The 24,310-nt window shown below is 48.4% G+C and overlaps 1 protein-coding gene across 6 annotated transcripts in view; it reads right to left on the bottom strand.

Annotated features, from left to right (window-relative positions):
• PKNOX2 (PBX/knotted 1 homeobox 2) overlaps nucleotides 1-24,310 on the bottom strand; it is a 315,083-nt gene that overhangs the window by 177,991 nt on the left and 112,782 nt on the right. For all 6 annotated transcript variants that reach the window (XM_034666040.1, XM_034666041.1, XM_019804614.2 and 3 more), the window contains one exon: nucleotides 6,282-6,351. The gene's annotated coding sequence lies outside the window, so the exon portion shown is untranslated. The remainder of the gene's footprint in view (nucleotides 1-6,281; nucleotides 6,352-24,310) is intronic.

The raw sequence follows: 24,310 nt of genomic DNA, 5'->3' as shown, positions 1-24,310 counted from the left end.
GGTCATTCTTTCTTTTTTTTCATTTGGCCAACCTTGTAGGGTGCCTATTATGGCCAGGCCTGGTTTTAGGCAACGGGATTAGGAGAAGAATAGGATTCGGTCCTTAACTTGGGTAGACAGACAACTGTGTTTGGGGTCCTGGGATGACACAGAGGACACAGAAGGAGTGCAGCAGTGTTTCACAAAAGGCAGCGAAGCTCTGAGAGGAGGGAGTCATAGAGGAGATATGCGAGCTGGGTATTGCAAGAGGAACAGGGGTTACCAGGTCAAGGAGATTCCAGACAGAGGACATAGCACCTGCAAAGGCTCTAAGGTGTGAAGTTATTATACAGAGTATCTGAGGGCAACTGAGCAACTAGGTATATTTGGGGTATCAGGAGTAAGAATGTGCCCTTGTATCTGAGTGTCTATAAGTAAAAGGGAGGAGGAAACAGCAAGGGGGGTAGGAGATGAAACTAGAAAAGTAGATAGGGATGAGCCTGGAAGCCCATGGTCAGTCAGGCCAAGTAGACCATAGATAGTAAATCATCACCAGGGTGGTGCAGCACGGGTGGGACCGGTCAGATACAACAGCATTAATTAGGCCCCCACTATACAGGCACAGTGCTAGGCTCCTCTGTATATAGGAGGCTATCCTTGGCTGACTCTGATGATAAATGAATTTGATGAGGTATTTTCCTCTTTGATTCAGGCAATTATCCTTGGAGAAATGGCCAATTTGGGAGCAATTTTTCCTCTCTGAAGAGCCAGACTGGCTGGCTAACAGCAAAAGCAAGGGGAGGGTTCCCACATGGCCACCAACACCACCACCACCCACAGCCAGAGCTGCTGGGAGCCGTGCTTGGAAATCCTTTAGAATGTCCTGGGGATTCAGGAAGAACTTGAGAAGGGATCATGGTGGAGGTCACAGGAGCCAGAGAGGAAGAAAAAACAGGGGAAATCCCTTAGGCCAGACAAAGATTTACGAGTCTGCATTTCTAGTGAACAGGACAGAAAGGCAAGGTGGGTGGTGGCTGCCACCTTGTCATTCTCAAACCCTCAAACCTTCTCCCGTCCTGCTAACAGCAGGCCAGGTTCTCCCTCCCCTCCTCTTCTCTCCCCTCCCTCCCTTCCCTCCTTCTCGGCTCCTCTCCGGAAAGGTTTATGGAGAAGACTCCAAATAGCCCCCTCTCCTGCAGGCATAGTCACACCAACTGAAAGGAGATTTAATTAGCAAAATCTCGTTAGGCAAACGAAATTATCCGTAAGACAATACTCCTCTGGACAGGGGGTATGATTAAACAAAGCCATTAATTGAGAGAGTCGCTTTGGCAGCTCCCCGGATACATTAATCTCTGGGCAGGCTCCACTTTGCCTCCTTGGGCCAGAGGAACAGACTCTGCATCCTCTCTGCCGCCCCACCCGCTCCCCACTTCATCTCAGCTCTTGCAGAGCCCCTCCAGTTGGGGCTGCAGACCTCGGCATCTCATCAGCGGGCAGAGCCGCCGCCAGATTCCTGCTAAAGTGCCTTGATTGCATAATGTCTATTTGCATAATGTAAATTGCAATCTCCTAGCTCGGGAGGCAGGAATCACAGAACAGCCATTATTTTTTACCACTCCACAAAAATTCTACATTTAGAAAGCAGATTTGCAGCTCAGAAAGCCGTATAAATCTGAATCCGCCAGAAACGCCATTAAATCACACCAATTAAGCCGGACCAACGAAGAGCCCCTGTCACTGTTCTCTGAACACTCAAGGACTCCCAGCCCAGATGGAGGCCACGAGAAACTGGAGGCTATGGCAGTGGGCTTGGGAGCAGGAGCTGCAAGAGGCAGGAAATTCTGTCTTATAAACCCTAACACACACCCCCAACCATAGGTCCCATCAAGACCTGGGGGAGAAAGGATGAGAGGTGGGTGGAACGAGTCTGAGTTCTTTCTGAAAGAGGACTTTATCCCTATGTCAACCTTAGTCCATACTTTCTAAATGATTAAGGTCTTCTTCCACCTTATCTCTTAACTCAGACAAATGACGCTGTGTGCAAAGCTTCCCATGATGAGGACCCAGACTACCCCTTCAAGCAGTAACAACTGTCCTGACACCAGCAAGACCCCATGTGATTGCGCCCAAGACAATGATCAACTTGACCTTCATTGCCCACCTGCACGTACCTACAACCTTTGTCCCACATTTTCCTTATATAAACCTGGATGTATTTTCAGCACTTTGGAGACTGTCTTTGTGACGTGAGCCTGCTGTCTTCCTGGTGTTGGCCTCACTGAAATAAATCCCTTTCTTGTTTCCCCACCGCTCCTCTCTCTGCCTGTGGATTTCGTCAGCGACTGGCCAAACCAGGTCTGTTTGCCCCCCCCCCGCCTCCCCGAGCCAGCTGCTCTTCTGCTCCTGCACCCCAGCTACACATCTTAAGCTCATTGCCTGATTTCTGATGGGCACACTGTCTGTCTATAGACTTTCAATTTATGCAGCAAGAGAACATGTATCAGGATGAAGTCTGCACCCTTAGCAGAGGGAGTAGGGATATCTAAGGTGTTTTGCACGGAGGTCAAAACACCCCTGCCTTTCACAGCTCTTCCGTGACTTTTCCTCTCTTCTCTTCTCCCAAGTCCCTTCCGGCCAAGTGTAAGAAACCATAGGAGAAATCCTGCTCAGACTGGGCTCGGCTGGAGTCTGAGTGCTTTTTAAAAGCTATTTCCTAGGGGTCACTGGGGAGAGAGGTGAGTCACAAGGTGCCTGGAAAGGGGCATTCCCTCTGACAACGTTGCAAGATCCCAGCTTCCCCTCAGCCCGCCGTACACCTGGTTACTCTTTTGCCTCTTTATTGCTCATTCAATATTCATTTGTCAAAGGGCAAGATGCTAATGTGTATTATTAAAATATCAATAGTTTATGAGTGAACTTTTATGGAGGGTACAGTTAAAGGAAAGATTCTTGACCATCCCTGTCAGGAGCAACGGAGAGAAACAATCTTTTCCAACTCTACTATTTATTTCCTGAGTGGAGGAACAACCGAACCGTTCTGAGCAGCTATTGTGTGCCAAGAAGGGCTGTAGTGCTCCCACACGCTGGCTCCCCTTCCGTTCCCACAGCACAGTCCCATCTGCATTCTGGAGGTGAGCAATCTGAAGACGAAGCAGGTGTGCCTGCCTGGGTCACGAAGGTGCTGAGTCGGAATCCAAACTCTTGCTTTTGGACTTCAAACCCTAACTCCCCTCCCCCACCCCGCCCCAACTAGGAGCCTTGAAAATGCAAATGAGCTTTATGTTTTTTTCTGTTCCTTCATTTGTCCAAATTAAACATTCAATTCCTGACCTAAGTTTCCAAACCCTGGCACCTTTTTATCAAAACCAAGCCCACTTACCCTCTCCTCCCTGCCCCCTCCCTTTCAGGCATTAGCCATTCTCAGATCTCAGCCCCTTGGGAACCTGAATTGGTTCTGTCTCCACTCTTTGTTGCTGGAGTTTTGTTTCTATCCTCTTAAGTCACAACAAAGTATTCAGGCCCTCAGATTCTCTTCCAAAATTCAGCCGCAGCCGGGTCAGGAAAATGACAAAGGAAAGAGGGCCTGGTCTCTTAATGGCACGGTTCTAATGTGTGGCAGAAGGGCAGGAAGGAGAGGAGAGGGCATGGGGTCAGATAGGAAGGGCTGCCCAGACTACCCCAGTCCCCAACAGAGACCCAGTAGCCTCTTAAGTCCTGATCTTTGCCCGAAACCTCCCGCAGCTTGGAAGGCCATTAAGTAGGGGGTGTGGGGATACCTGGACGGAACAAGGGCTCTAGACTTGAGGAATCCTTGGCCACAGGTCTAAGTGCCCTTCCAGTCCTGGCGCTGCAAGCTGTGAGTTGCAAATTGGACTGACTTTTGCTGAAATGGACTATCAGGTGGAAGCTTCCACCAACGGCAGGACCTGTGAACACCAGCAAATCCTTGGGGAGTCCCGCTTTGGGAGAAGATCTAGCCCGGCCTTGGCAGGGGGGATGGAGGGGGGACGGCTTTAAACCCAGACATTCTGTGAGATAAGGGACAGTTTGATTTTCAAAGACAGGGTTTCTTTTCTTGTTGGTTGCAACTACACGCATCCCATCCCTAACTCCCCTTTCAATGTGCTGTTGATACTCCCCCTTTGAGTCACAGTGAGAGGGATGTCTCTGTTCCCTTCCTGAAAGTGAGGTAGGCCTTTGTAACTGCCCCAATCAAGAGAATGTGGTGGAAGAGACGCTACTTGACTTCAGCAGTACCGATCCCAGCTGGCTCTTGTTCCTTTTGAGGATGCTCCCCCTTGGTGTCCAGGCACCATGCTTTTAAGAAGCCTGAGCCACGTGGAGTGGTCACATGGGCCTGGTTGGCAGCCCCAGCTAACATCTCAGCCAACAGCTAGTATCAGCCCCCTGAATTATAAGTGACTGAGCCTTCGGATGATTCTAGCACCCAGCTTTTCACTTGCCGCAGCTGAGGTCCCGGACCCAGTGGAACAGAGACAAGGTGTCCCTATGGTGCCCTGTTTGAATTCCTGACTCACAGGATATGCACATAACAGACATTGTGAAGATGCGAAGTTTTGGGGTGGCTTGTTACACAGCCGTAGTAACCACTGGGATTAAATCGAATGTTTGCAGTTTCTGTCTCAAATCCAGCCTTCCCTGGTCTTCACTCTGACACTTCAGACTATTCCCTCCTCAACCGGTCCCAGTCCCCCTGAGCCTGCCCCCTCTCCTCTTCCTCCCTCTCCAAAAGGCAGGGTCCTCATGTCCGAGGCAGCCTTGGCAAACCTTCCTGAAAGATCATTTGAATCTTCCCATCTCAGAATCCTGGGACCCAGAGAAACCTGCTCTTCCTTGTGCCTCAGTGTAGGTCCAAGAGTGTGTCCCTGTGAGGGAGCTTTCCCTGGGTATGTGTGGCCCAGCGCAAGGCACCGGGTGCCCTCAGAGACAGGGAGGGAATGTGCAGACCTATTTCCCCTCTACTCTCTACTCTCATTAAGGTTCATGCTCAGCTTGCTTCTCTCCTACTTGACTTGACTTATGAGCTCCCTTTAACCTCCGGTGCGAGGAGACATGACTCTCACAAAGGTCTTTCCACTGTGCCTCCCCCAGCCCCCCAGCCACATCTCCTAGGTAGGCTTTCCCGGAACAGGATGGAGGGAGGCACCCTTCCCTGCCCCCGCAGGGCCCCCAGGCTCAGACCCCTCCAGAGCCTGGGCTGCGGAGGAGGTGCCTTGGGAGCCACAGCCCGTCAATCACAGAGGCGACCAGCACTGAATCGCAGGCCATTAGGCGGGAGGGCCGGCGCCCTGCTCACTCACCGGGCAGCCATCGGCAGGATGTTAGACGATCGCATGGTGGCCATTCTTATGATTTATTCAAATACTCATTACAGTCAATCTATTTTTACACAGAGGTGAAGATGTGCGCTGATAACGGTTAATCATTTATAATTCCATGGACTGGTTGGAAGCCAATGTACTATCAGAGGCGCGGCAGCAGCCCAGCCTCCGGTAGCCCCAGAAGCAGGGTGGGAAGCTACGTAGCCCAGGGCAACCCAATCTTCTGGCGGACATCTGCGGAGCAGAGACCAGGTGGAGGGTGCCGTGGGGACAGGAAGACACGGGAATCCCAGACTGTCCTCTAGGAGCTCACAGCTTCACTGGGGGGCACGCAGGAAGGAGCAAGCCAGAGGGGCGCTTGGCATGTGGATGCAGCAGAACTTCGGGAGAGGGAGAAAGCATGTCTAGCTAGAGTTACCAAGGAAGGGTTCACTGGGGAGACCAGACTTGGGCTGGGTTCCTCCAGATGGGTAGACTTTTGCCAAGTGGGAGAACCAAAATGACACTTAAAGCGTACAGTGGAGCTCTATCCGTGACACCAGCAGGGTCACCCTTCCCCTCCCTCATGCCTCCCTAGAAATAAACCAAGGCGTAAAAGCAAGTGCGGGCTATGAATTGGCCTGCTTCCTCCTCTCACTGCCTCCCCAGCTTAGCCCACAGATAACAGTGGCAAACTCAAGAGCTTCCCTCTTGAACACTCATGACACACATAACACATCAAGTCCACCTTAATGCACAATCAATAAAGTCTAATTAAATAGGATGTCATATTACAGGGCTTCTTTGTCACATTCAGACCTAATCTAATTAGAAGTCCACTGTATTTTACATTCTGACTGGCTCATTGTTGAGTATTTCTCTTGCACAATGCATGGCTGTTAAAGATCAGGTTCAGGGCTGGTCCTTAACCCATAACCTTATTGAGTCAGTATGGAAACACCAAACACAGTTACTTACAGTTCACAGTCCCTTTCCTGGTGAGCGGCATGGAGGACAGAAAGCCTCAGAGTCCTGCTCCGGACTTCACCTGTCAATAAGAGAAAACGTTTTTACAGATGTGTATGATTTCACTGGGAGGGAGAGTGAGGTGGGGCTGAGGGTAACCTCAGGCTGGGTCTGGTGTGGGAGCAAAGCCAGGACTCTATTCCCACAGTGCTGAGTCGGAAGGTTTCCTGATCAAGGGACTCTGTGAGCAAGACAATTATTATTGGTTAGGACAGCTAACCAGGACAGAGAGAGAGGATGACTCCCTCCTTACCTGCTTGGTGCCTCAATTTCCTGTGAGTTTCAACCCCTTCCCTATAGGAATCCTGGAGAAAAACAGGCTCATGGCTGTTGAGAGCCCTGAGCTGACCAAAGCAATAATCGTTTACGGATGCCTCCTGTCTGATGGAGGACCCCATGCAGGGGGACAGAGCTGCGCAGCCCTGTGAAAGCTGGCAACCTATATGGGGAAGGCTGCAAAACACTGGCAAACCACAAAACCGAGGCTGTTGTTTACGGCAGGATTATGGAAGGTCCTGACGGAGGAGAGAATTTTCAAGGAAAGGTGAAGAGTCCAATCGGGCTGGAAGGAGAAGAATGTGCATGGAGAAACATGATGAGGGCAAGACTGGAAAGATCAAAAATGTGGCTGCTTTTAATTCTCTTTCTGGAAGAGAGCAATAACAACAACAAGAAAAACCCAGCACATGCTTATCAGGTGTCTTCTCCACGGTCTACACTGGCTAGGTGCAGCAGAAATAAAATGCATGGGTGGGTCCTGGTATAAAAGTGCTGCCCTGCCGTCATTGGGGAAATAAGATTACCCATATAGAGCATTATCAGATAAGACTATATGCACAGTAGTGCTGAACTGAGTGGTAGGGACTATAATTCCCTCTCCACAGAGAAAGGAAGTTGGAGAGAGCTGAGGCACTGATGAAGTAATCAGGGGGAGGGAGAACTTGAATGGGGCTTTGGAGACCAGACAGGCAAGATCTGGCTGGTAGAAGGGAGCAAGAGGGCATTCCAAGAAAGGGAGCAATCCAAGCAAGGATGAGAGGGGGGCAGCATGGAGTGTCCTGGGGCAATACAGAAGTTGGGCTGCCTGAGAGAGACCAAGGAGGGACCAACACTGAGTTCAGCCCATTGGGGCCAGAGTATCTAGGGCTCTGAGTGTCAGGCAGAGAGGCCAGGCTTGGGTTAGGAGCTGGTAGAGCCGTTTAAAGTTTTTCAATAAGGAAATGACACGAAGAAGAGGAGCCCTCCCCACCCGCCCCAACCCCTTTAAGATCTTCCTTTTAATTAAGACAGAAGCCCTCCCCACCCGCCCCAACCCCTTTAAGATCTTCCTTTTAATTAAGACAGAAAAGCTACTTGGAAGAGGTGGAATTTCAGATAGAAAATTCAGGCATGGGGTGTAGTGTGATGTGCTCATGGAAAGAAAATGTCCCTCTTGTTCATGATGATGTCCAGAGGCTGAGGCGCTTTCTCTGGGGCTGTCTACTAACATCTGCATGACTGAGGTTAATGGTTCAAGGAGGTACCTCTGAGACAAGCCCAGACCACTGGACTGCAGGTCCTTGAAGACAGGATGGCACCTAGCAGGGTGCCCAGGATGTATTGGGTTCTCAGTATATGTCTGTTGAAGTGCTCATCGGTAGACCCTGTTCGTGCCAAACAGAATCCACAACCAGCAGCTCAGAACCAGCCGCGGGTTGGCAATGGTTGGCGATGGGCTCCAACTTAGAGTCTTGAAAACAACTGACACATGCTACTGAGCTCAGTGTAAGAAGTCTCTAGATTGAAGTGCAGGCAGTGGTACTTTATCCCTGCCCTCTGGGATTGTCTGTTGAGCCGCCAAGCAACTTAGAAGAAGATATGGCAGACTTGCCATTTGCACATGCTGCGAAACTGGGAAGGACAGCCGCTCCTGCAGAGATGGATTCAGGAGTGTTATAAAGCTTTTAACAAGAGGCAAGAATGGGCCAAAAGGAAAAGTCCATTTTTTCCTCTACTAGTTTTTGCACAATAAGATCCTGACAGGCGTAAAGAAATAATTTTGAAAATAAAGAAATAGAGCCCACAATCCCATCACTCTAAACCTCCAAATTACTATATCCCATGTCCACATGCAAATCCATTTTTATTTTTTACAGAATTGTAGAAAAAGATTTGACAAGAATATATACACCAAATCCCACTCTTTTTTTTTTTTTTTAAAGATTTTATTTATCTATTTGACAGAGATAGAGACAGCCAGCGAGAGAGGGAACACAAGCAGGGGGAGTGGGAGAGGAAGAAGCAGGCTCATAGCAGAGGAGCCTGATGTGGGGCTCGATCCCATAACGCCGGGATCACGCCCTGAGCCGAAGGCAGACGCTCAACCGCTGTGCCACCCAGGCGCCCCCCAAATCCCACTCTTACATTCAAAAGTCAATTGCAAAAACACCGAATAAGGTAACGAGGTTTAAAAAAAAAAAAAAAAAAGAGGTAGGTGATTTGAATTGAATACAAGTTCAGGATGAGCCCAGAGTGTGGTGTTGCTGCCAAGAGCATTAAATGTGATCTTAGGTTGCATTAATAGTCACACAGTATCCAGCCGAGGGATGAACAGTCCCCTCACTTTGGACTTAACAATCCATATTAGTTTAAGACGCAATTCTGGCATTACATCTTAATAACTTTGACAGAGAAGAGGAAATGTGAGCAAAGATGTCCAGTAGCTGAAAGCGTAAGTTCTCGGGGAGCCTGGGTGGCTCAATCGGTTAAGCGTCTGCCTTTGGCTCAGGTCATGATCCCAGGGTCCTGGGACGGAGCCCTGCATTGGCTCCCTGTTCAGCGGGGAGCCTGCTTCTCCCTCTTCCTTTGCCCCTCTCCCTGTGTGCTCTTGGTCTCTCTCTCAAATAAATAATTTTTTTAAAAAAAGCTTTAAAACAAATAAATAAATGAAAGCACAAGCTCTGGAAACAGACCGTCCAGTCTGTCCCGACGCCACCACATACTAGTGGAATGACCACGGGCAGGTTACTTAACTTCACTGTGCCTCAGTTTTCCATCTGTAAAATTGGGCTAATAAGGGTTCTCCCTCTGAGGTTCAAGTGAGGATTGAATGATTCTGTAAACTGCAAAGTGCTTAGAACTGTGGCTCCCACAAAATCAGCACTCACTGAATGGTAGCTATTTATTGCTATTTTGTTGTTGTATTTCCATTACCAGGAGGCTCTGCAGTAGTAGATACAAGAGAAGAAACCAGACACATGCCTTAATCTTTCCCTCTCTAAGATTACCTATCCTTCTCCCACGTGGTGGCCCTCCAAATATTTGAAGGAAGTATATGAAAGAGGGGCTGTGTTACACTAGACAGAGGGATTGGACTAATTGCTAGATGTTAGAGGAAGTCAACCTTCAGTTTGATATAAGAGAGACGTCTCCCTCAATGACAACCATCCAAAAATGGTTAGGCTTCCTCAGAAGGTAGTGAGCTCCCCAGCACTGGAGGGAGAAGCTGCTCCACAGCCTGGTCCCCCAGATGGAGCTTCACTCATCAATGAAGTGTTAGAAAAACACTAGGAGACTGATGGGGTTGACAAACTTATATACTGAGAAAACCTTAATATTGTCTTCGTTCACCATCATTTCATGAAGTAATTCAATCCCCCAAAGTAAGGAGAGCAACAAGGACCATTCTTTGAATTGAATAAATAGAGCAGAGTGGAAAGCATTCCCTCTCCCTCTCTCTCTGTCTCTATCCCTTTGTCTGTCTGCTCCTCTCTCTCTCTCACACACACACACACGCATGCATGCATGTGCACACACACGTGGGCACACATATGTGAACATGCAAACTCTCCATACTGGCCTTATTTTTCACTCATGACCACGCACCTGTGGAAAAGTCTACGTAACCTGGCGCTGACCTGTGTACACAGGCTGGGGAATCACCTCTGTGCCGTGTATGTTAGGGCCTCCCAAAGCCAGCAGTTGGTGCTCCTGGCAGGCAAGCGATCATGTCAAAAGCCTTCACGCGAGCAGCCATGCTGTCATGGAACCAGAATGGAAACTCAGTCCTGTCTTATTCACCATGAAAATAAAATGGAACTATAAATGAAATTGACCATTCACGTTTATAATATGAGGAAATTGGCGAAATGATAAATGAGGAAGGAGTTGTTGAATGCTCATGTTTGTCTGGGAACGAGGCAGAGAGAGGGGCAGAAGAAAGCTTCCCACAGGAGGTAGCACACGCTCCAGGAGAGCTGAGTGGCATCCAGGGAGCACTCCTAGGTAAGTCAGGAGGGTGGAGAGAGATGAGTTTGGGACTTAGCGAGGACATGAGTCTAATAGAGCACCCCTAACAGAGGGGTGTCAGTCAGACACGGGTTCATGCCCTCCTCATTCTGTCATGAATGTGCAATCTTGGACAAGGAACTTTAACCCCTCCATGCCTCGGTTTCCCTGTAGGCAAAATGATAGGGTTAGACTACTAGATAATCCTTAAACCAAAATTCCATCTGACATCTATATACCCCAGAGGTTGCCCAGACTAACACGCCAGGGAGGGCTCTAAGTCTTGTGCTAAGGTAGCTCAGTATATCACCCAGGTCAAGAGTAAAGATGTGGGAGTCAGAGAGTTCTGGGTTCAAACCTGGGTCCATCATTTACCTAACCTTAATCTCTGTGAAACTCAATTTTCTCATCTTTCAAAGGGGGGTAATAGTAGCATCTTTAAATGAGACGATGCATCAAGAGCATTTTGTCCAATGCCTGGAACATATTGATGATAATAATAATAATAATAATAATAATAAATGAAGGCTATTGTTTTTTTTTTTAAAGATTTTATTTTTATTTATTTATTTGACAGAGAGACAGCCAGCGAGAGAGGGAACACAGCAGGGGGAGTGGGAGAGGAACAAGCAGGCTCCTAGCGGAGGAGCCTGATGTGGGGCTCGATCCCAGAACACTGGGATCACGACCTGAGCCAAAGGCAGACACTCAACGACTGCGTCACCCAGGCGCCCCAGGCTATTGTTGTTTTTAAGTGTTAAGAGTTAAGGGCTGGCAGCAGCTGAACGGAAAAGAAGAAAGAGGCAAAGCAGGAGGGTTGAAGACTTCTGCATTCATCCCACTGCCCATGAAAGCATTTCTGCCCTTGCCCCAGCCAGACCTTTAGGATGAGGACAAACGATGAAAACCCATTCTTGGACACCAAGAGTCTCTCCTGATCCTCCTCTTCTCTGAAAACCCCTCCACGGGCATATGAGCAAAACTTCTGAGAGAGACGAAACATGAATAGACCATTCCAGAAGGAAACCCCTGAAGGACCACCCATCCATCCGGACGGTGTGTCCTGTGTCTCCCCACCTCATCGTCGAGTCTCCTCTCTGTTCCACTCATGCTCCCCTCATCACCTGGCAACAGCCTGTGGTTGCTTACTTACATTTGTTGACTGAGGTTGGCAGCATGGTAGGCCCTGACCACCAGGCTCTAAATTACACGATAACTAGGTAATTGAATACTGATAAAATTGCCTGGCACTAAATACTTGCCTCTGAGATGCATCCCACCCAGCACTGAAGGTAGCACACTGCCGTTCCTGAAGACTGGTAAGAACCGATGCTCATTCCACACCTGTCTTCAGCCCCCACAGGGCCACATGCAGTACTGGTCACCCAGTTACAAAAGAACTGGAAAAGGTACCTCAGTCACGTTCCCCAGGCCCTACCAGGGCCCAAGACTCTGGGTCTGTACCTGTAAGTACAGGTATTAATACATACAAAATCCTGTAAGCAATGTGGGCACTGGTGGGCTCATCCTAAGGACTTTCCTACGTGGCAGAAGGAACTGGAAGCACTTGCGATCTGTCTACATCGGATGGGAGTAAGGTGTGGGCTCCCAGGGCCGCAGGGCCCTCTGCAGAGGCAAACCCTCAGGGGCCGGAGGACCCTTTCACAAGACAACCTCCCGGCCCTGTGGACATCCTCTGGGGTGTGAATACACCAAGACCCACAACTTGCTGATTCTCTGTCAGGAATATCACTGCTCTTCTTTGCTTGGTATCGTCATTGACCTGCCTCAGCCTTCTCTCTCTTCCCAGGCCCTAATTGGTCTCCTGGCCTCTAGCCTCGTCCCATTTTTGCCCACCTACCACCTCCCCTCAGCAGAGGATCTTTCTGGAACACAAATTTAATCATGTCCATTCCTCCTTAAAACCCCTGTTGCCTGACAGAGGTTGCCAACTGGCAGCCCCTATGTTGACTCTTGCCTGTCTGGCATTTTTATAAATTCTTTTTTTTTTTTTTTAAGATTTTATTTATTTATATGACAGAGAGAGACAGCACAAGTAGGCAGAGCGGCAGGCAGAGGCAAAGGGAGAAGCAGGCTCCCTGCTGAGCAGAGAGCCCGATGCAGAACTCGATCCCAGAACCCCGGGATCACGACCTGAGCCAAAGGCAGACACTTAACCGACTGAGCCACCCAGGTGCCCCATGGCATTTTTATAAATTCTGCCAACATCTAAAAAGTGGGAGATTTCACATTTTAACAATCCACAGTTCTAACTTTTCCCCAAAGACTAGATGACCTAACAATGCCAACCCTGCCTTTCCGTGCGGCAATCACCGGGTGATGCCAAGGATGAGTCATCCCCTTTTAATCATGCACAGGTCCTCCTGTTTACCCCGAGAGAAGGCGACTGTCACCCTGTAAGTCTCTCCCATCACAGGGCCAGACTCCCAGAGGCTGACTTACTCTGCCTGCCGAAGAGTTTCAGGTTCAAGGTGACAGCACGGGGGTGGGTGGCTCATTATGTTCTCAGCTGTGCTGTGCCAGCTGGAGGGTGGAGGATGGGATTCAGGAAAATACCAGTACCACCAGGCAGGCCTGCCTTGTGTCCTTCCCTCTCACCTGGGCAAGTCCACTCCCAGCCTGGAGAGAGCTGGCAAAGGTCTTAGGGCAGTTTCCCTGGAATGCCAATGGCTACAGGGCAGGTGCTGAGGAAGCCCCACCCCGCTTTACTCCTGAGGCCCCACCCCTGGGCCCAGCCTCTCCCCACCCCAACTCAGGGGCTGCTGCTACCCCCTCCCTTTATTTCCATCCCACTGTTCCTATCAAAGCCCTAACAGCACATATTTTGTTAATTGTACAAACCTAATGGGGGAATGCATTGGCAAAAAAGGGTAATGGCCATCAGACCAGCAATAAAACAAAATTAATGGCCCATAGGAAGAAATCATGTCCACTTAATCCCGGCTCTGAAACTCTAATAGAATAATGGAATACCAACGGAGGGTTTTTTCTCTCTATGCAGATTGCTTACACCATGTTAATCACTTGCAAAGCAGGCCACATACCATTCTGGCTCATATGACCCTCCAGGGAAAGTAGCAGACCAGAAACATTTAGTGCAAGGCTCATTACTGACATGCACCACCGCAGCAACACCTTCCCCCCCCCTTCCCCCAGGTGACTCTGGGACAGCCAGTATGGGGTGTCATTGAGAGCCACAAGGTGTGGCGGGCCGGAAAGCAAGACACATAATACCTAATAATAGCAAACATTTATTGAGTGCTTACTATGTGCCGGACCCTGGGCTAGCTAAGCGCTCCCTGCACACTGAATCCCTCTACCTTATTTTCGTCCTCTGTAGCTGCAAAGTCCAGCAAGGTAGCTGCTGGCCACATGTGGCTTTTTATTTTTTTTTATTTTTTTTTATTTTTTTATTTTATTTTTTTTAAAGATTTTATTTATTTACTTGACAGAGATAGAGACAGCCAGAGAGAGAGGGAACACAAGCAGGGGGAGTGGGAGAGGAAGAAGCAGGCTCACAGCAGAGGAGCCCGATGTGGGGCTCGATCCCATAACACCGGGATCACGCCCTGAGCCGAAGGCAGACGCCTAACTGCTGTGCCACCCAGGCGCCCCCACATGTGGCTTTTTAAATTCAAATCCTCATTAATTAAAATTACAGAAATTTTAAAATTCAGGCTTCGGCCTCGCCAGCTGCATTTCAAGGGTTCGACATGTATCTAGTGGCTATTGTACTGGAAGGTTCAGATAGAGTACATCTCCAGCATCACAGAAAGTTGTATTAGACAGTGCCGTTCCAGAATACGGAGGCCATTTTATCTTGCTTGTTTAACAGATTCGGAAGTCAAGGCACAGGGAGGTGAGGCAATCTGCCCAAGTTCATGCCGCTGGAATATAGCTGCGCTGGGTTCCAACCCATGTCCGTCTCAGTCTGGCTCCAGAATCCCCAGCCTGCCCACTAAGAATCAGCAGTCAAGGCTACAGGGAGGTCTTCTGAGGGAAGTTAGCAGTAGAAAGGCTCTTCTGTCCTGTCTCCAGCACCCACCCGCTCCCTGCCACCCCAGACAGCAGACAGACCCCAGTGCTCCCCTTGGGAGCCAGGTCTGTGGGTGTCTCAAACTAAAAAGGTCATCTGGAGAGAGGGAGGGCTTTACAGGTCATCTAGCCCAAACTCCTTCAATTTATGAATGAAGAAACCAGCACACAGAAAAGCAAAGTGGCTTGCCCAAGGTCAAACAGCTGGTTTGCAACAGAGTTAGAACTATAATCCAGGTTTCTTGACCGCCAGTGGTCGCTGGCCAAGGGAGAGGAGAGAGCATTGCCCAGGGCCACATATAGCCACAGGCGAGAGAAGGAAGAGGTGTCCCTCCTGCCTTCCTGGAGAGTCCTGGATCAGGTCAGAGGAGGCTGGGATGAGCCTGAGGGTACTGGGCTCTGAGGAAAAGCAGGAAGGGAAGAAGGGTGGGGACAGTCAGTCCAGCCTAGAAAGTGCAGTGCTTTAAGCATGACACTGGGTTGCTACTACCTTTTGGAAAATAATATATAGTGTCTATTAAATACATAGAGACTTTGGCCAGGCAGCTCCAATTTGGGAATGCATCCTAGAGAGAAAAAGTAGCAGTGCCCAAGGATAATGTGGCAGCATCCATCGTGGGAAAAAGTGAAAAACAACCTAGATGTCCACCAGTAGGGAACCGGTTGTGTAACTTGTGGTACAACCATACTGTACATATATGAAGCCATTGAAAGAATGCGTTAGATCTGTATCTTTTGCCGTGCAAGATGGTCATAATGTTCAAAATAAGAAAAGTAAGTAGCAGAGGATGTGTGTGGAGTGGTTCCACTTTTATAAGAACAGAGAAAACTCTAGAATGAGTTGATCCCTTTGCGTGTGTTTGTGTGAGCACGGAGGCAGCGTGGAAGGGGTGGCCGGAGTGTTCACACTGTGCTGATGGGGCACCAGGAACGGAGGGAGGAAGATGCATCATTTGTAGCATATCTTTGCCTGGTTTCTGGTTGCAGTGAGCACCGCCACTTTTGTAACTTTTGAGAAGAAACTTAATTAAGTTTTCTTCCTTATTAGGAAGAGAAAAATAATCGACGCGAAAAAGAAAAAGAAGTCGTCAGACTCTAAACCTGCCTTACTCGCTAGCTTCGTGGCCTTGACAAGTTCCTTAACCTCGCTCCATCTTGCTTTCCTTGACTGGAGACTGAGGATAATAGTATCATGTCATGAAGTGGTAGGGAGACCGGAGGGAAACAAATTTAAAGCTACTCAGTCACACGGGCCTTTTTATCAATGTTGAGGGAAAAATCTGCCCCGTACACAGAGGTACTTCCAGGGTCCACTCTCCAGGACCGTCCTTGAGCCACAGCCACAGCTCCCATTACCCAGCTCTCAGAGCCCCTGTACTCTGCATAGAACCATTTTAACTTGTCTCTCTGCCTACCGGACTGGAAGAACCTTGGAGGTAGGAATAGTACCTTGCTTATTCATTCATTCATTCATTCATTCATTCATTCATTCATTCAATCATTAGTTTGAGTTTATAATTAGGGTGCCTGGGTGGTTCAGTCAGTTAAGTGTCGACTCTTGATTTCGGCTCAGGTCATGATTTCAGGTTCCTGAGATCAAGCCCCACATTAGGCTCCTTGATTGGTGGGAGTCTTCTTGAGATTCTCCCTCTCCCTTTGCTTCTACCTCCCCCCTCTCTAAAATAAATAAACAAGTCTTTAAAAAATAATAACAATAATTATGTCTTCGGCACATGAACCAGGCACTGTGCCTGACATCCAAGGGATAACAATGAACAAAACGGAAAAGTCCTTGCTTTCATGGAGCTCACATTCTAATGGAGGAAACATACAAACTATACATGCACATATATATAGTCAACTAATGCAGCCCCATAAGGGAGCAGAAGTGACTGGGGAGGGGAGGGGACCTTTTAGGGAGAGAGGATGGGAAAGAGCCTCCAGAGTTCTCCGAGAAAGCGCCCTTTGAGGCACGTGCCACAGACCCAGGGAGGTCAGTAGCTGTTCAAAAGATGTTAGTTTAAGAATAAAATAAAAATAGACTTATGGCAGAGTGGTGAATAATTAAGACCCCTTAAACACATGCCTCCGCTTCTGAGGATACACCCCAAAGAACTGAAAGCAGGGGCTCAGAGATGTTTGCGTACACATGCTCACCAGCATTATTCACAAGAGTCAAAAGGGGGGAGCCACCGAAGTGTCCACGGACAGGTGAACGGATGAACAAGGCACAGCCAATACATATAATGAAGTGTCACTGAGCCTCAACGAGGAAGGAAATTCTGACACACGGTAGGGCGTGGATAAACCTGGAGGCTACTACGCTAAGTGAACTAATCCAGTCACCACAGGACAAAAATGGTATAATTCACGGGAGGGACCTAGAAGTCACATTTGCAGAGATGGAAGCTAAAATGGCGGTTTCCGGGGGCTGGGAGGGAAGTGAGATGGGGGGGTGATGGTTTCACAGATACAGAGTTGCAGTTTTGCAAGATAAAAAGAGTTCCAGGGATGGGTGGTGATGATGGTTGCACAACACAATGAAAGTACTTAATGCCACTGAACTGTACACTTTAAAGTGGTTAAGATGGTCAATTTTATGTTAGATGTATTTTACCCCAATTTTAAAAAATACATGCCGTCACTAACTTCTCTCAATTTCTAGCAGAAAAGAAAAAAAGAGCCTAGAATGTTAAAGAGCAGGAAGAGGAGGTGCTGATGGCTGAGGCGAGGATAAGGGAGCCCAGGGCAGACAGAGAGAGCAGGGAACCCCAAGTTTCTGAAGGCCGGTGGGGAGAACACAGGGCGGGGGGGGGCGCTCTGCCAGGCAGAAAGGGACATGGACTCCCAGGCCAGTCTGCCAGCTGGAAAGACAACTTTCCTGTGCAAACATCTGAGCCGGGGTGATTCCACAGTGCTGGTACTGGACAAGTGAGACACAATCTAGGGTAAAAAAGAAAAGAAAAAAAAATTTTTTTAAACTGGTAGGAGGTAGGAGGTGACTGGTAGCGAGCTGGGCCACCTTAGTTTGAAGCGATAGAGAGTCACATGCATCCGCTGCAGGAAATCTAAAAGGAAAAGGGACTAGGAAGCTGAGAACAAGACAAGGGGATCTGGGCCCTTCACCTGATGCAGTGTTTTAGTCAGGGCCCAGGAGACAGTCCTGTCCTCACGGCCCTTAGACCTCATGTGGCCTTTGACCTTCTCTGGGCCTCAGTTTCTTCGTCTATTGAACCGAGGGGCTGGATCAGGATAAGAGGACTCTTAAGGTTTCAGGGGTCTACAAACCCCTTGAGATTTTATCCAGAATGGTGTTTGTGTGTACATTTTTCTCTGGAGAGATTTATACATTTTTACCAAGATTTCAAGGCTATCCATGTCCCCAGAGAGGTTAAGAATCGGTGGAGAGGATATTCACTAGGCTCACATTAAGCTGGAAAGTTCTAAGATTCCAAGAAATCTTGAACTAGATTCCAATAAATCTTTGGGCCTCAAATAAATCACGATGTTTATTCCTGCTTTGCTGGCAGCACAGAGATACTGTAAAAATGAAGTGAAATAATTATATACTTCGAAAAGTTAAAATTATTTCTCTCATGCAAGTAAATATGATGATCATTATGGTTGCTGGCGTTTCACGGAAAGCAAGAGTAGTTCTACCGCAGGCATAAAGGTGGCATGATAAAGGGACATGAGGAGTTACAGGTTGACCCTCCTTTGGGGAGAAATGAAGAGGCCCTCCTTTCCCCTGGTGGAGCGGAGTCCGAGTCCGGGACCAGAAAGAAGAGTAAACACAGCCTACCCAGGAGGTGCAGCCTAGGGCAGAACGAAGGCGTCTCTTTGTGCCAACAAGCTCTCCTTTTGCATCTGGCTTTACTTGGGAGGAAAATTTCAACTGTGTGCCTGAGAAAAGTGACAAGACTGAGGCTAAGTCAAGGAAAAACAGCACAGGCAGAGGACAGTATCTGGCGACCAGAGAGCAAGACCCAGACTGGAAACCTACGGAATGACTAAGCCAGTGTCACCAGGGCAGAGGGGACCTCAGCCACAATGGGTGATGCCTATCCAGGAGGAGCCGGGTCCGGAGACAGGGGGAGAGCTGGTTGTCAGAACCCTGCACAGTTAGACCTGGTTAGAACCGATCATCCATTCCAACTTCCTGATTTCATGTCTGCAGAAACAGATCGCGAGAAGGGGTGAAACTGACCCAAGGACATCCAGGACTGGAAGCTAGTCAATTTACAGAATTTGCTTTGAGTGTGTCAGACCCTTGCCTAGGTTGGAGATTAGTAATGAACAACAAATCCAGCTCCCTGCCCTTGAGAAGTTCAGAGTCTAAAGGGAGCAACAGACACCAGTTGCTTGAGAGGTTAAGTGTCATCCAGCATGTATGTAGGGACCACAGAGGAGGATCCCCCCACTTCGGGCAGGTACATCCAGGTAACGGTGAGGTGGAGGGTCAGCCACTTCCTCTCAGACCCGTGCTGGAGGTGCTCTAAAGTCCACGCCAAGCCAACAACCATCTCCATCTCAGAGAAGGGTGTCCGCCATGGCAGCCGTCGCAAGGAGACCCTCTGAGCCTCCAGCCCCCATGGGAAGAGAGCCACTCACTGGAGCAGGCCAGCCACAGGCCCTGGCGAGCAGGCCTCTCCAGATAGCACTTCGATTCATTACTTCCTAACTCTCCTCGGGGGCTGGTCCTGAATATTGTTTCATAAATAACTTAACAGGGCTCCAGCTTGTTTAACTGAGGTTAGGCAGATGTGCTCAGCGCAGGCTGATTAGGAGGGAATTTGGCTGTGCTGAATGGTTCTGGGATGCTGATTCTCTGCGGAGGAGTGGCTCCGTGGAGAAGGCAACCACTACGCTGGTGTCCCCACCTGGATCCCCAGATCACAGTGGGATGCTGAAAGAGCATTTGTTTCCAATTGTTCTTAGCCACTAATTTGGCTCCAGGGTATAACACCAATCTGAGAACAAACGGAGTAGGAAAACTGTGCCTTTCCTGAAGGAGGCCCGACAGCACCAGAAGCAGGGGAGAGCGGGGGAGGTTTCCTGAGTTCAGCGCACAGGCCCGAGGCCTCCGGAGCCGGGCTGGCCGATTTCCTCTCCAGCCCGGAGTCACCAGGCTGCCCTGCCATCTGCCGTGCCTCACCTGCTCATTGCTCCTCCGAGGGGCCTCCAGCAGAGGACAGATGACTCTGATGACGGGGAGATAAAATGGGATCCCTTGCTAGCAGTAACTACCCAGAACAATCTCTCTCCTGAGCAGCTGACTGTCTCCACCTGGCACCTGCCAGCAAAAGAGCGGACGGGTGGCAGAGGCGGGCAGAGGCGACTGTCTCTAGGCACCGAGGGGACCAGGAAGGCCCTGTCGAGGCGGGACTTGCTCAGAGGGCCCTCTGTCGGGCTGCAGAAAGGTAGGCCGGGCCGCCCCTCAAGAGAAGACACAAAAGCAGCTCTGTGTCTAGCAGAGTGAAGAGGTAGCACCCCCCAGGGGTAAAGGGGAAGGCAGAGCTGGTGAGCCAGGCCACGGCAGATGCTTTCTCAAGACTGATGTGCAAAATCCCCAGTAAACAAGAGGCCCCCTCTCATACTTAAATTGCCTTCTGGTGGCTTAAAATAACTGAATCAGAGAACTTTGCCTGTGACCCTCTTGAAAGCAAACTAGGAGATAAAATGCTTCTTTACCAAGCCTACTTTTCTATTCACAGCCTCCCGGCAGACAGGCCATCGTTTCTGGGACAAAAATGCTTTCCTCACCAGCACGTGAGTAAGCTAGTCAGTAACTCATAAATCCAACATCGTATAAAAATACTGGAAAGAAAACCATTTTTAAAAATCTCTGAGCAGTCAAAGTACATGTCACAAAATCTTCCCACTAAAGTTTATGAGCCTTACTCGGAAGGGAAGCTCCCAGACCGTTACTTAGCGCTGCTTCAGACTGATTTTACACATGCTTCTAACAGGACCCGTTTTCTGGTATACTCAGGCCTCAGCCGATAGAAGCAACAGGAGAGGAGGCGCACGCAGGGGGTGGAGGATGGAGCAAGGAGAGCGCGAAGGGGTAGCCTCGTGAATGAGCGCACCAGGTTTGGTCAAATTCAGGATCATTTACTGAGGAAAATCGGGCCGGACGTCCTCTGCTGATATGTAAAACATCCTGGGAGGAATTTAAGAAGTAAGCCTTTTAGCTATCTGGAAAATCCCAAGTGAGTCCCCTTCGAGATGCTTCCAAGCTTCCTGGTAAGTTGTGTTGAGCTTGTGCGGGAGCTGCCCATGTTCGTTCCAGATTGGCTCACTCAGTTGCTCAATAGGCATGACTGACTCCCGTGGCTGCTGGGGCACAAAGCAAGACGAAGGCAGGGACATCGTTTGCTACAACACATGCACACAGGTGCACACACTCACATCAGGAGCACCTATCACACAGTAGGTGCTCAGTAGCTGCACGTTGTACAGACGTTAGAAAAGGCTCCTGGAAAGGGGAGTGGCAAGCCCGGCGGATTGTCCCGCGACCCAACCCCTAGCTACACACAGGAGAATCTTTGTGGGGAGGGCTTGTAATAATTCAAGAGTCAATTAAAAATGTCATCGTACCAAAACTTTAACCGGCTCCACCAAGAAAAACACAAGGACAACCCAGAATCGGGCCTAAAAAAATGTGGACCAGATTCTCCAGCCCATCTCTGAAAAAGTTGTCACCCCTCTGTGGGCCTGGCTTGCCCAGGGACAAAATGAACAGTTTGGAGCCATCAGCGTCTGAAATGCTTCCAGCTCCGGAGTCAACAGGACCCTGGTTTTACTTAAGGATGGATCCACACTGCCAGCCTGATTTCTTTTCTTTTCACCAAAGTTTTAGAAGGCAGGATTTAGGTCTCTGCCCCAATGAAGCCCAAGGAGACAGTAAGCGACTCTGCATCCTCTCCCAGCCCTTTGGCTGGCCCTGTCCTCATTTTGGAGACAGAAAGTCTTTATGAGACTCATAAGGGATGGTGGGGGAGGGGTTAAGATTCAGGCAATCTGTCCTGAAGAATTCAGGTTAATAATTTATATGTGCATTAAAAAAAAAAAACACTTCTGAAACAAATTGCATACAAATTGTGTGACATTTGAAGGAAATTTGCCAATGTTGCTCAGTGAAGCGTAATAAATATATGCAGCCCATAATAATAAGTTACTTAAACTCAGGGCACTAAATGATTTATTAATTGTCTTCTAATCCTTTCCAGCTCCAACTAAAACCAAGAGTGTGGCCATATTTCACATACCAGTTCATAATGCCTCCACTACCCAACAGCACATCTGCTATTAGCTATTCGGTCCTTTTTTCATTCAGGCCCCCCAACTCTGCAGAGGGGCTTGCAGCAGGGCCCACAGGTGAGGGTACTGCTGTTGTCAGCAAATGGATAGATGGGCCCCAAACACATCCCATCCTACTGCACTTCTCCCATGAATGTCCCATAAAGCATGTTCATTTTCCCTCGAGCTCCCTGATTCTGGGTTCCCCTACCTCTGGATTCCACATCTCCCACCGCCATCAGTGCCACAGCACCCCTGAGTAGACATTAATCCTGGGAGAACAGACCATTGTCTCCTGGGATGTCCCAGAACCAGGCTCACAGCCCCAGAGTCCTCCCCAGCAGCAGATGGTGAGTCAAAGAGAATGAGAATGGAGATGGGAAATGGAACACAGAGACCTGCCCTTTCTCTAGGATACACTGACCCAGTGGAGAATGTAGGATCTTTGTTGTCGTGCCCACTTACTGGGCCTCCTCCTTGGCTCCAGACAGGGTTCTCTTCTCTCTGGAAGACTTCATGCCCAGGATGCTGCCTGGACCCGCCTACAGACCCAGCCCTATCTTGGGATTCGTACCCTGTGTCTGGTAGGAGGCAACACCAGCAAACTAGGGGTCCGTAGCCAGAAATATCGCCAGTGGATGGATGGAGAAATGGGGCAAGGTAGGGTCCCAGGAATTGAGTGACTGGGTTCAGAAGTGAAATGACTCTTCAGGACACCTTGCTTCCTCCAAGATGCTTCTCTGCAGGCTTCCCATCTCATAATGATGTCATCTTCCACCAGTTACCCACAACTGGTGGGTCCCCTTGGATTCTGCCTCTGCCTTCTCTCTCATTCCCACGCCCAACCAAGGGGATTTCACTCTTAAAAAAACATTTCTCAGGGCACCTCAGTGGCTCAATTAGTTAAGTGTCTAACTCTTATTTTCAGCTCAGGTTATGATCTTTGGGTTGTGGGATCAAGCCTTGCATTGGGCTCTGAACTGAGTGTGGAGCCTGCTGCTTGGGATTCTCTCTCTCCCTTTCCCTCTGCCTCTCCCTCTGCTCATGTGTATGCATGTGCTCTCTCTCTCTCAAAAAAAAAAAAAAACCATTTCTCGAATCTATCCCTTTCCATCTCCACTATCACTGTATAATTCAGAGTCCAGGGATGCAAATCAGCAGCTCTTCCTAGATGTTTAGTGAGATTTGCACAGTGCTCCTGGTTTGCCTTTATTTTGTTTTTAAAAAGGTAATACGTGGGGTGCCTGGGTGGCTCAGATGGTTACACACCCATCTCTTGATTTCGGCTCAGGTCACAATCTCAAGGTCATGGGATTGAGCCCCGCGTCTGGCTCCATGCTCAGTGCAGAGTCTGCTTGAGATTCTCTTCCTCTGTCCCTCCCCCCACTCACGTGTTCTCTCTCTCTCTCTAAAACAAATAAATAAAATCTTTTTAAAAAAGGTAATATGTAACATGGTTCAAAAATTTAAAAAATTATATGAAATGTCTCGCTCCCATTCCTGTCCCTCACTTAGCCAAGCAAACACAAATACAGATTCTTATTTTCCCCCTTTTATGCACACTTTTCTGCACCTTGGTGGATTTTTTTTCTTTTTACACTTAATATATTTTTGGAGATCTTTCCATATCAGTACAAAGACAGAGTCTTCATTCCTCTTTTTATTTTTATTTATTTTATTTCATTTTTTAAAAGTGAGCTCGACTCCCAGTGTGGGGCTTGAACTCCCAACCCCAAGATCAAGAGTCACATGCTCTACCAACTGAGCCAGCCAGGCACCTTTCCTTCCTCCTTTTAAATGTGTAGTATTCCATTGTCAGAATATTCCATAATTGAACTAATTTAAGTAACTCCAACTGATGGACATTTGGGTTCTTTCCAATCTTTTGTTATTATAAATAATGTTGCAGAGAATAAACTTTCATGGATGTTATTTCACATATGTACAAGTATATCTTTAGGATCAATTCCCTAATATAAAAGTGCTGGGGCAAAAGGCATATGATGATAATTTTGATAGATATTGCCAAATTGCCCTTTAAGAGGGCAATTTACACTATAAGACAGTCTGTTTCCCTAGAACTTTGCCAATACAGTGTGATAACAAACTTTTTGGATTTTTGCCCATTTAAAAGATGAATGACTAATGCTATGTCAGGATAGTTTTAATTTGCATTTCTTTTTACATGTAAGATCGAACATCCTTTCATATGTTAAGAGCCATTTGTATTTTCTGTGAATAGTCTGTTCAAATTCTTTGCCCATTTTTTCTATTGGGTTTTATTTTGTTGTTGATTTTTAGGAACTCTTTGTATATTAGGGAGAATAGCCCTGTGATGTGAGTTGCAATTTCTTCCC

This window comes from Ailuropoda melanoleuca, chromosome 8 (genome assembly GCF_002007445.2).
Source record: "Ailuropoda melanoleuca isolate Jingjing chromosome 8, ASM200744v2, whole genome shotgun sequence".
Lineage (NCBI taxonomy): Eukaryota > Metazoa > Chordata > Mammalia > Carnivora > Ursidae > Ailuropoda > Ailuropoda melanoleuca.
Note: the sequence above shows the minus strand (reverse complement) of the source record. Positions and strands in the feature narration are given on the sequence as shown.